This window comes from Carcharodon carcharias, chromosome 11 (assembly GCF_017639515.1).
Source record: "Carcharodon carcharias isolate sCarCar2 chromosome 11, sCarCar2.pri, whole genome shotgun sequence".
Classification (NCBI taxonomy): domain Eukaryota; kingdom Metazoa; phylum Chordata; class Chondrichthyes; order Lamniformes; family Lamnidae; genus Carcharodon; species Carcharodon carcharias.
The window spans coordinates 120,815,761-120,829,203 of record NC_054477.1 but is presented as its reverse complement, the minus strand read 5'-3'; positions in this window follow the sequence as shown (position 1 = coordinate 120,829,203).

The window sequence follows — 13,443 nt, the reverse complement described above, 5'->3', positions numbered from 1 at the left end:
CTGCACGCCGTTATTAAGTCACACCATTCTGCACGCCATTCTGAAGTCACGCCATCCTGAACTCATGCCATTCTGAAGTCACGGCATTCTGCACGCCATTCTGAAGTCACGCCATTCTGAAGCACGCTATTCTGAAGTCATGCCATTCTGAAGTCACACCATTCTGCACGTCATTCTGAAGTCACACCGTTCTGAAGTCACGCCGTTCTGAAGTCACGCCGTTCTGAAGTCACACCATTCTTAAGTCACGCCTTTCTGAAGTCACACCGTTCAGAAGTCATGCCGTTCTGCACGCCAATCTGAAGTCACGCCATTCTGAAGTCACGCCATTCTGCATGCCATTCTGAAGTCACGCCTTTCTGAAGTCATGCCGTTCTGAAGTCGCGCCATTCTGCACGCGATTCTGAAGTCACGCCATTCTGCAGTCACACCATTCTGAAGTCACGCCATTCTGAAGTCACGCCATTCTGCACGCCATTCTGAAGTCACACCATTCTGCACGCCGTTCTTAAGTCACACCATTCTGAAATCACGCCATTCTGAAGTCACACCGTTCTGAAGTCATGCCGTTCTGCACGCCAATCTGAAGTCAAGCCATTCTGAAGTCACGCAATTCTGCATGCCTTTCTGAAGTCACGCCATTCTGAAGTCATGCCGTTCTGAAGTCACGCCATTCTGCACGCAATTCTGAAGTCACGCCATTCTGATGTCAAGCCATTCTGCACGCCATTCTGAAGTCACACCATTCTGAAGTCACTCCGTTCAGCATGCCATTCTGATGCCACACCATTCTGAAGTCACGTCATTCTGAAGTCACGCCATTCTGCACGCCATTCTGAAGTCACACCATTCTGCACGCCATTCTTAAGTCACACCATTCTGCACGCCATTCTGAAGTCACGCCATTCTGAACTCATGCCATTCTGAAGTCACGACATTCTGCACGCCATTCTGAAGTCACGCCATTCTGAAGCACGCTATTCTGAAGTCACGCCATTCTGAAGTCACACCATTCTGCACGTCGTTCTGATGTCACACCGTTCTGAAGTCACGCCGTTCTGAAGTCACACCATACTAAAGTCACTCCGTTCTGAAGTCACACCATTCTGAAGTCACGCCATTCTGAAATCACACCATTCTGAAGTCATGCCGTTCTGCACGCCAATCTGATGTCACGCCATTCTGAAGTCATGATGTTCTGAAGTCACGCCATTCTGCACGCGATTCTGAAGTCACGCCATTCTGAAGTCACGCCATTCTGCACGCGATTCTGAAGTCACGCCATTCTGAAGTCACACCATTCTGCACGCCATTCTTAAGTCACACCATTCTGCGCGCCATTCTGAAGTCACGCCATTCTGAACTCATGCCATTCTGAAGTCACGACATTCTGCACGCCATTCTGAAGTCACGCCATTCTGAAGCACGCTATTCTGAAGTCACGCCATTCTGAAGTCACACCATTCTGCACGTCGTTCTGATGTCACACCGTTCTGAAGTCACGTCGTTCTGAAGTCACGCCGTTCTGAAGTCACACCATACTAAAGTCACTCCGTTCTGAAGTCACACCATTCTGAAGTCACGCCATTCTGAAATCACACCATTCTGAAGTCATGCCGTTCTGCACGCCAATCTGATGTCACGCCATTCTGAAGTCATGATGTTCTGAAGTCACGCCATTCTGCACGCGATTCTGAAGTCACGCCATTCTGAAGTCACGCCATTCTGCACGCCATTCTGAAGTCACACCATTCTGAATTCACTCCGTTCAGCATGCCATTCTGATGCCACACCATTCTGAAGTCACGCCATTCTGAAGTCACGTCATTCTGCACGCCATTCTGAAGTCGCGCCATTCTGAAGTTTCGCCGTTCTGCACGCCATTCTGAAGTCACGCCATTTGGAAGTCATGCCGTTCTGCACGTCATTCTGAAGCAATGCCGTTCTGCACGTCATTCTGAAGTCACGCCGTTCTGAAGTCACATCATTCTGAAGTCACGCCATTCTGAAGTCACGCCATTCTGCACGCCATTCTGAAGCACGACATTCTGAAGTCAAACTGTTCTGCACGTCATTCTGAAGCACGGCATTCTGAAACACTCCGTTCTGAAGTCACGCCGTTCTGCACGCCGTTCTTAAGTCACACCATTCTGAAATCACGCCATTCTGAAGTCACACCGTTCTGAAGTCACTCCGTTCTGCACGCCAAGCTGAAGTCAAGCCATTCTGAAGTCACGCAATTCTGCATGCCTTTCTGAAGTCACGCCATTCTGAAGTCATGCCGTTCTGAAGTCACGCCATTCTGCACGCAATTCTGAAGTCACGCCATTCTGATGTCAAGCCATTCTGCACGCCATTCTGAAGTCACACCATTCTGAAGTCACTCCGTTCAGCATGCCATTCTGATGCCACACCATTCTGAAGTCACGTCATTCTGAAGTCACGCCATTCTGCACGCCATTCTGAAGTCACACCATTCTGCACGCCATTCTTAAGTCACACCATTCTGCACGCCATTCTGAAGTCACGCCATTCTGAACTCATGCCATTCTGAAGTCACGACATTCTGCACGCCATTCTGAAGTCACGCCATTCTGAAGCACGCTATTCTGAAGTCACGCTATTCTGAAGTCACACCATTCTGCACGTCGTTCTGAAGTCACACCGTTCTGAAGTCACGTCGTTCTGAAGTCACGCCGTTCTGAAGTCACACCATACTGAAGTCACTCCGTTCTGAAGTCACACCATTCTGAAGTCACGCCATTCTGAAATCACACCGTTCTGAAGTCATGCCGTTCTGCACGCCAATCTGATGTCACGCCATTCTGAAGTCATGATGTTCTGAAGTCACGCCATTCTGCACGCGATTCTGAAGTCACGCCATTCTGAAGTCACGCCATTCTGCACGCCATTCTGAAGTCACACCATTCTGAAGTCATGCCGTTCTGAAGTCATGCCATTCTGAAGTCACGCCATTCTGCACGCCATTCTGAAGTCACACCATTCTGAAGTCATTCCGTTCAGCACGCCATTCTGATGCCAAACCATTCTGAAGTCACGCCATTCTGAAGTCACGCCATTCTGCACGCCATTCTGAAGTCACGCCATTCTGCACGCCATTCTGAAGTCACACCATTCTGAAGTCATTCCGTTCAGCACGCCATTCTGATGCCAAACCATTCTGAAGTCACGCCATTCTGAAGTCACGCCATTCTGCACGCCATTCTGAAGTCACGCCATTCTGAAGGCACGCTGTTCTGTACGCCATTCTGAAGTCATACCATTCTGAAGTCACGCCGTTCTGCACGCCATTCTGAAGTCACGCCATTCGGAAGTCATGCCGTTCTGCACGTCATTCTGAAGTCATGTCGTTCTGCATGTCATTCTGAAGTCACGCCAATCTGAAGTCACATCATTCTGAAGACATGCCATTCTGAAGTCACGCCATTCTGCACGGCATTCTGAAGCACGACATTCTGAAGTCATACCGTTCTGCACGTCATTCTGAAGCACGCCATTCTGAAACACGCCGTTCTGAAGTCACGCCGTTCTGCACGCCATTCTGAAGTCACGCAATTCTGAAGCACACCATTCTGAAGCACGCCATTCTGAAGTCACACCGTTCTGCACGCCATTCTGAAGCACACCATTCTGAAGCACGCCATTCTGAAGTCACACCGTTCTGAAGCACGCCATTCTGAAGCACGCCATTCTGAAGTCACAGCATTCTGGACGCCATTCTGAAGTCAAACCATTCTGCACGTCATTCTGAAGTCATGTCGTTCTGCACGTCATTCTGAAGTCACGCCGTTCTGAAGTCACATCATTCTGAAGACACGACATTCTGAAGTCACGCCATTCAGCACGACATTCTGAAGTCAAACCGTTCTGCACGTCATTCTGAAGCACGCCATTCTGAAACACGCCATTCTGAAGTCACGCCGTTCTGAAGTCACACCATTCTGAATTCACGCCATTCTGAAGTCAAACAGTTCTGATGTCAGGCCGTTCTGCACGCCAATCTGAAGTCACGCCATTCTGAAGTCATGCCGTTCTGAAGTCATGCCATTCTGCACGCGATTCTGAAGTCACGCCATTCTGAAGTCACGCCGTTCTGAAGTCACGCCGTTCTGAAGTCACACCATTCTGAAGTCACGCCGTTCTGAAGTCACACCATTCTGAATTCACGCCATTCTGAAGTCACACAGTTCTGAAGTCACGCCATTCTGCATGCCATTCTGAAATCACGCCATTCTGAAGTCATGCCGTTCTGAAGTCATGCCATTCTGAAGTCACTCCATTCTGCACGCCATTCTGAAGTCACACCATTCTGAAGTCATTCCGTTCAGCACGCCATTCTGATGCCAAACCATTCTGAAGTCACGCCATTCTGAAGTCACGCCATTCTGCACGCCATTCTGAAGTCACGCCATTCTGAAGTCACGCCATTCTGCACGCCATTCTGAAGTCACACCATTCTGAAGTCATTCCGTTCAGCACGCCATTCTGATGCCAAACCATTCTGAAGTCACGCCATTCTGAAGTCACGCCATTCTGCACGCCATTCTGAAGTCACGCCATTCTGAAGTCACGCCGTTCTGTACGCCATTCTGAAGTCATACCATTCTGAAGTCACGCCGTTCTGCACGCCATTCTGAAGTCACGCCATTCGGAAGTCATGCCGTTCTGCACGTCATTCTGAAGTCATGTCGTTCTGCATGTCATTCTGAAGTCACGCCAATCTGAAGTCACATCATTCTGAAGACATGCCATTCTGAAGTCACGCCATTCTGCACGGCATTCTGAAGCACGACATTCTGAAGTCATACCGTTCTGCACGTCATTCTGAAGCACGCCATTCTGAAACACGCCGTTCTGAAGTCACGCCGTTCTGCACGCCATTCTGAAGTCACGCAATTCTGAAGCACACCATTCTGAAACACGCCGTTCTGAAGTCACACCGTTCTGCACGCCATTCTGAAGCACACCATTCTGAAGCACGCCATTCTGAAGTCACACCGTTCTGAAGCACGCCATTCTGAAGTCACGCCATTCTGAAGTCATGCCATTCTGAAGTCACGACATTCTGCACGCCATTCTGAAGTCACGCCATTCTGAAGCACGCTATTCTGAAGTCACGCCATTCTGAAGTCACGCCATTCTGCACGCGATTCTGAAGTCACGCCATTCTGAAGTCACACCATTCTGCACGCCATTCTTAAGTCACACCATTCTGCACGCCATTCTGAAGTCACGCCATTCTGAACTCATGCCATTCTGAAGTCACGACATTCTGCACGCCATTCTGAAGTCACGCCATTCTGAAGCACGCTATTCTGAAGTCACGCCATTCTGAAGTCACACCATTCTGCACGTCGTTCTGATGTCACACCGTTCTGAAGTCACGTCGTTCTGAAGTCACGCCGTTCTGAAGTCACACCATACTAAAGTCACTCCGTTCTGAAGTCACACCATTCTGAAGTCACGCCATTCTGAAATCACACCATTCTGAAGTCATGCCGTTCTGCACGCCAATCTGATGTCACGCCATTCTGAAGTCATGATGTTCTGAAGTCACGCCATTCTGCACGCGATTCTGAAGTCACGCCATTCTGAAGTCACGCCATTCTGCACGCCATTCTGAAGTCACACCATTCTGAATTCACTCCGTTCAGCATGCCATTCTGATGCCACACCATTCTGAAGTCACGCCATTCTGAAGTCACGTCATTCTGCACGCCATTCTGAAGTCGCGCCATTCTGAAGTTTCGCCGTTCTGCACGCCATTCTGAAGTCACGCCATTTGGAAGTCATGCCGTTCTGCACGTCATTCTGAAGCAATGCCGTTCTGCACGTCATTCTGAAGTCACGCCGTTCTGAAGTCACATCATTCTGAAGTCACGCCATTCTGAAGTCACGCCATTCTGCACGCCATTCTGAAGCACGACATTCTGAAGTCAAACCGTTCTGCACGTCATTCTGAAGCACGGCATTCTGAAACACTCCGTTCTGAAGTCACGCCGTTCTGCACGCCGTTCTTAAGTCACACCATTCTGAAATCACGCCATTCTGAAGTCACACCGTTCTGAAGTCATGCCGTTCTGCACGCCAAGCTGAAGTCAAGCCATTCTGAAGTCACGCAATTCTGCATGCCTTTCTGAAGTCACGCCATTCTGAAGTCATGCCGTTCTGAAGTCACGCCATTCTGCACGCAATTCTGAAGTCACGCCATTCTGATGTCAAGCCATTCTGCACGCCATTCTGAAGTCACACCATTCTGAAGTCACTCCGTTCAGCATGCCATTCTGATGCCACACCATTCTGAAGTCACGTCATTCTGAAGTCACGCCATTCTGCACGCCATTCTGAAGTCACTCCATTCTGCACGCCATTCTTAAGTCACACCATTCTGCACGCCATTCTGAAGTCACGCCATTCTGAACTCATGCCATTCTGAAGTCACGACATTCTGCACGCCATTCTGAAGTCACGCCATTCTGAAGCACGCTATTCTGAAGTCACGCTATTCTGAAGTCACACCATTCTGCACGTCGTTCTGAAGTCACACCGTTCTGAAGTCACGTCGTTCTGAAGTCACGCCGTTCTGAAGTCACACCATACTGAAGTCACTCCGTTCTGAAGTCACACCATTCTGAAGTCACGCCATTCTGAAATCACACCGTTCTGAAGTCATGCCGTTCTGCACGCCAATCTGATGTCACGCCATTCTGAAGTCATGATGTTCTGAAGTCACGCCATTCTGCACGCGATTCTGAAGTCACGCCATTCTGAAGTCACGCCATTCTGCACGCCATTCTGAAGTCACACCATTCTGAAGTCATGCCGTTCTGAAGTCATGCCATTCTGAAGTCACGCCATTCTGCACGCCATTCTGAAGTCACACCATTCTGAAGTCATTCCGTTCAGCACGCCATTCTGATGCCAAACCATTCTGAAGTCACGCCATTCTGAAGTCACGCCATTCTGCACGCCATTCTGAAGTCACGCCATTCTGCACGCCATTCTGAAGTCACACCATTCTGAAGTCATTCCGTTCAGCACGCCATTCTGATGCCAAACCATTCTGAAGTCACGCCATTCTGAAGTCACGCCATTCTGCACGCCATTCTGAAGTCACGCCATTCTGAAGGCACGCTGTTCTGTACGCCATTCTGAAGTCATACCATTCTGAAGTCACGCCGTTCTGCACGCCATTCTGAAGTCACGCCATTCGGAAGTCATGCCGTTCTGCACGTCATTCTGAAGTCATGTCGTTCTGCATGTCATTCTGAAGTCACGCCAATCTGAAGTCACATCATTCTGAAGACATGCCATTCTGAAGTCACGCCATTCTGCACGGCATTCTGAAGCACGACATTCTGAAGTCATACCGTTCTGCACGTCATTCTGAAGCACGCCATTCTGAAACACGCCGTTCTGAAGTCACGCCGTTCTGCACGCCATTCTGAAGTCACGCAATTCTGAAGCACACCATTCTGAAGCACGCCATTCTGAAGTCACACCGTTCTGCACGCCATTCTGAAGCACACCATTCTGAAGCACGCCATTCTGAAGTCACACCGTTCTGAAGCACGCCATTCTGAAGCACGCCATTCTGAAGTCATGCCATTCAAAAGGACACCATTCTGATGTCATGCCATTCTGAAGCATGCCATTCTGAAGTCACAGCATTCTGGACGCCATTCTGAAGTCAAACCATTCTGCACGTCATTCTGAAGTCATGTCGTTCTGCACGTCATTCTGAAGTCACGCCGTTCTGAAGTCACATCATTCTGAAGACACGACATTCTGAAGTCACGCCATTCAGCACGACATTCTGAAGTCAAACCGTTCTGCACGTCATTCTGAAGCACGCCATTCTGAAACACGCCATTCTGAAGTCACGCCGTTCTGAAGTCACACCATTCTGAATTCACGCCATTCTGAAGTCAAACAGTTCTGATGTCAGGCCGTTCTGCACGCCAATCTGAAGTCACGCCATTCTGAAGTCATGCCGTTCTGAAGTCATGCCATTCTGCACGCGATTCTGAAGTCACGCCATTCTGAAGTCACGCCGTTCTGAAGTCACGCCGTTCTGAAGTCACACCATTCTGAAGTCACGCCGTTCTGAAGTCACACCATTCTGAATTCACGCCATTCTGAAGTCACACAGTTCTGAAGTCACGCCATTCTGCATGCCATTCTGAAATCACGCCATTCTGAAGTCATGCCGTTCTGAAGTCATGCCATTCTGAAGTCACGCCATTCTGCACGCCATTCTGAAGTCACACCATTCTGAAGTCATTCCGTTCAGCACGCCATTCTGATGCCAAACCATTCTGAAGTCACGCCATTCTGAAGTCACGCCATTCTGCACGCCATTCTGAAGTCACGCCATTCTGAAGTCACGCCATTCTGCACGCCATTCTGAAGTCACACCATTCTGAAGTCATTCCGTTCAGCACGCCATTCTGATGCCAAACCATTCTGAAGTCACGCCATTCTGAAGTCACGCCATTCTGCACGCCATTCTGAAGTCACGCCATTCTGAAGGCACGCTGTTCTGTACGCCATTCTGAAGTCATACCATTCTGAAGTCACGCCGTTCTGCACGCCATTCTGAAGTCACGCCATTCGGAAGTCATGCCGTTCTGCATGTCATTCTGAAGTCACGCCAATCTGAAGTCACATCATTCTGAAGACATGCCATTCTGAAGTCACGCCATTCTGCACGGCATTCTGAAGCACGACATTCTGAAGTCATACCGTTCTGCACGTCATTCTGAAGCACGCCATTCTGAAACACGCCGTTCTGAAGTCACGCCGTTCTGCACGCCATTCTGAAGTCACGCAATTCTGAAGCACACCATTCTGAAGCACGCCATTCTGAAGTCACACCGTTCTGCACGCCATTCTGAAGCACACCATTCTGAAGCACGCCATTCTGAAGTCACACCGTTCTGAAGCACGCCATTCTGAAGCACGCCATTCTGAAGTCATGCCATTCAAAAGGACGCCATTCTGATGTCATGCCATTCTGAAGCATGCCATTCTGAAGTCACAGCATTCCGGACGCCATTCTGAAGTCAAACCATTCTGCACGTCATTCTGAAGTCATGTCGTTCTGCACGTCATTCTGAAGTCACGCCGTTCTGAAGTCACATCATTCTGAAGACACGACATTCTGAAGTCACGCCATTCAGCACGACATTCTGAAGTCAAACCGTTCTGCACGTCATTCTGAAGCACGCCATTCTGAAACATGCCGTTCTGAAGTCACGCCGTTCTGAACGCCATTCTGAAGTCACGCCATTCTGAAGCACACCATTCTGAAGCACGCCATTCTGAAGTCACATCGTTCTGCACGCCATTCTGAAGCACACCATTCTGAAGCACGCCATTCTGAAGTCACACCGTTCAGCACGCCATTCTGAAGTCACGCCATTCTGAAGTCACGCCGTTCAGAAGTCACGCCGTTCGGAAGTCACGCCGTTCTGAAGTCACACCATTCTGCACGCCATTCTGAAGACATGCCTTTATGAAGTCACACCGTTCTGCACGCCCTTCTGAAGTCACGCCATTCTGCAAGCCATTCTGAAGTCATTCTGAAGCACGCCATTCTGAAGCACACCATTCTGAAGCACGCCATTCTGAAGCACGCCATTCTGAAGTCACACCATTTTGAAGTCACACCGTTCTGTACTCCATTCTGAAGTCATTCCGTTCAGCACGCCTTTCTGAAGTCACACCATTCTGAAGTCATACCATTCTGAAGTCATTCCATTCTGCATGCCGTTCTGAAGTCACAGCATTCTGCACGCCGTTCTGAAGTCACACCATTCTGAAGCACGCCATTCTGAAGCACGCCATTCTGAAGTCATGCCATTCTAAAGCACGCCATTCTGAAGTCATGCCATTCTGAAGCACGCCATTCTGAAGTCACAGCATTCTGGACGCCATTCTGAAGTCACACCATTCTGAAGCACGCCATTCTGAAGCACGCTATTCTGAAGTCATGCCATTCTGAAGCACGCCATTCAGAAGTCATGCCATTCTGTATCATGCCATTCTGAAGTCACGCCATTCTGAAGCACGCCATTCTGAAGTCACAGCATTCTGGACGCCATTCTGAAGTCACACCATTCTGAAGCACGCCATTCTGAAGCACGCCATTCTGAAGTCATGCCATTCTAAAGCACGCCATTCTGAAGTCATGCCATTCTGAATCATGCCATTCTGAAGTCACGCCATTCTGAAGCACGCCATTCTGAAGTCATGCCATTCTGAAGCATGCTATTCTGAAGTCACACCATTCTGAATCACACCGTTCGAAAGTCACGGCATTCTGCACGCCATTCTGAAGTCACGCCATTCTGAAGTCATGCCATTCTGCACGCCATTCTGAAGTCACACCGTTCTGCACGCCGTTCTTAAGTCACACCATTCTGCACGCCATTCTGAAGTCACGCCATTCTGAACTCATGCAATTCTGAAGTCACGGCATTCTGCACGCCATTCTGAAGTCACGCCATTCTGAAGTCATGCCATTCTGAAGTCACGACATTCTGCACGCCATTCTGAAGTCACGCCATTCTGAAGCACGCTATTCTGAAGTCACGCCATTCTGAAGTCACACCATTCTGCACGTCGTTCTGAAGTCACACCATTCTGAAGTCACGTCGTTCTGAAGTCACGCCGTTTTGAAGTCACACCGTTGTGCACTCCATTCTGAAGTCACTCCGTTCAGCACGCCTTTCTGAAGTCACACCATTCTGAAGTCACACCACTCTGAAGTCACACCATTCTGCATGCTGTTCTGAAGTCACGCCATTCTGAAGCACGCTATTCTGAAGTCACGCCATTCTGAAGTCACACCATTCTGCACGTCGTTCTGAAGTCACACCGTTCTGAAGTCACGCCGTTCTGAAGTCACGCCGTTCTGAAGTCACACCATTCTGAAGTCACACCGTTCTGAAGTCACACCATTCTGAATTCACGCCATTCTGAAGTCACACAGTTCTGAAGTCAGGCCGTTCTGCACGCCAATCTGAAGTCACGCCATTCTGAAGTCATGCCGTTCTGAAGACATGCCATTCTGCACGCGATTCTGAAGTCACGCCATTCTGAAGTCACGCCGTTCTGAAGTCACGCCGTTCTGAAGTCACACCATTCTGAAGTCACACAGTTCTGAAGTCACGCCATTCTGCATGCCATTCTGAAGTCACGCCATTCTGAAGTCATGCCGTTCTGAAGTCATGCCATTCTGAAGTCGCACCATTCTGCACGCCATTCTGAAGTCACGCCATTCTGAAGTCACGCCATTCTGCACGCCATTCTGAAGTCACACCATTCTGAAGTCATTCCGTTCAGCACGCCATTCTGATGCCAAACCATTCTGAAGTCACGCCATTCTGAATTCACGCCATTCTGCACGCCATTCTGAAGTCACGCCATTCTGAAGGCACGCCATTCTGTACGCCATTCTGAAGTCATACCATTCTGAAGCACGCCATTCTGAAGCACGCCATTCTGAAGTCATGCCATTCTAAAGCACGCCATTCTGAAGTCATGCCATTCTGAAGCACGCCATTCTGAAGTCACAGCATTCTGGACGCCATTCTGAAGTCACACCATTCTGAAGCACGCCATTCTGAAGCACGCTATTCTGAAGTCATGCCATTCTGAAGCACGCCATTCAGAAGTCATGCCATTCTGTATCATGCCATTCTGAAGTCACGCCATTCTGAAGCACGCCATTCTGAAGTCACAGCATTCTGGACGCCATTCTGAAGTCACACCATTCTGAAGCACGCCATTCTGAAGCACGCCATTCTGAAGTCATGCCATTCTGAAGCACGCCATTCAGAAGTCATGCCATTCTGTATCATGCCATTCTGAAGTCACGCCATTCTGAAGCACGCCATTCTGAAGTCACAGCATTCTGGACGCCATTCTGAAGTCACACCATTCTGAAGCACGCCATTCTGAAGCACGCCATTCTGAAGTCATGCCATTCTAAAGCACGCCATTCTGAAGTCATGCAATTCTGAATCATGCCATTCTGAAGTCACGCCATTCTGAAGCACGCCATTCTGAAGTCATGCCATTCTGAAGCATGCTATTCTGAAGTCACACCATTCTGAATCACTCCGTTCGAAAGTCACGGCATTCTGCACGCCATTCTGAAGTCACGCCATTCTGAAGTCATGCCATTCTGCACGCCATTCTGAAGTCAGACCGTTCTGCACGCCGTTCTTAAGTCACACCATTCTGCACGCCATTCTGAAGTCACGCCATTCTGAACTCATGCAATTCTGAAGTCACGGCATTCTGCACGCCATTCTGAAGTCACGCCATTCTGAAGTCATGCCATTCTGAAGTCACGACATTCTGCACGCCATTCTGAAGTCACGCCATTCTGAAGCACGCTATTCTGAAGTCACGCCATTCTGAAGTCACACCATTCTGCACGTCGTTCTGAAGTCACACCATTCTGAAGTCACGTCGTTCTGAAGTCACGCCGTTTTGAAGTCACACCGTTGTGCACTCCATTCTGAAGTCACTCCGTTCAGCACGCCTTTCTGAAGTCACACCATTCTGAAGTCACACCACTCTGAAGTCACACCATTCTGCATGCTGTTCTGAAGTCACGCCATTCTGAAGCACGCTATTCTGAAGTCACGCCATTCTGAAGTCACACCATTCTGCACGTCGTTCTGAAGTCACACCGTTCTGAAGTCACGCCGTTCTGAAGTCACGCCGTTCTGAAGTCACACCATTCTGAAGTCACGCCGTTCTGAAGTCACACCATTCTGAATTCACGCCATTCTGAAGTCACACAGTTCTGAAGTCAGGCCGTTCTGCACGCCAATCTGAAGTCACGCCATTCTGAAGTCATGCCGTTCTGAAGACATGCCATTCTGCACGCGATTCTGAAGTCACGCCATTCTGAAGTCACGCCGTTCTGAAGTCACGCCGTTCTGAAGTCACACCATTCTGAAGTCACACAGTTCTGAAGTCACGCCATTCTGCATGCCATTCTGAAGTCACGCCATTCTGAAGTCATGCCGTTCTGAAGTCATGCCATTCTGAAGTCGCACCATTCTGCACGCCATTCTGAAGTCACGCCATTCTGAAGTCACGCCATTCTGCACGCCATTCTGAAGTCACACCATTCTGAAGTCATTCCGTTCAGCACGCCATTCTGATGCCAAACCATTCTGAAGTCACGCCATTCTGAATTCACGCCATTCTGCACGCCATTCTGAAGTCACGCCATTCTGAAGGCACGCCATTCTGTACGCCATTCTGAAGTCATACCATTCTGAAGTCACGCCGTTCTGCACGCCATTCTGAAGTCACGCCATTCGGAAGTCATGCCGTTCTGCATGTCATTCTGAAGTCATGTCGTTCTGCACGTCATTCTGAAGTCACGCCGTTCTG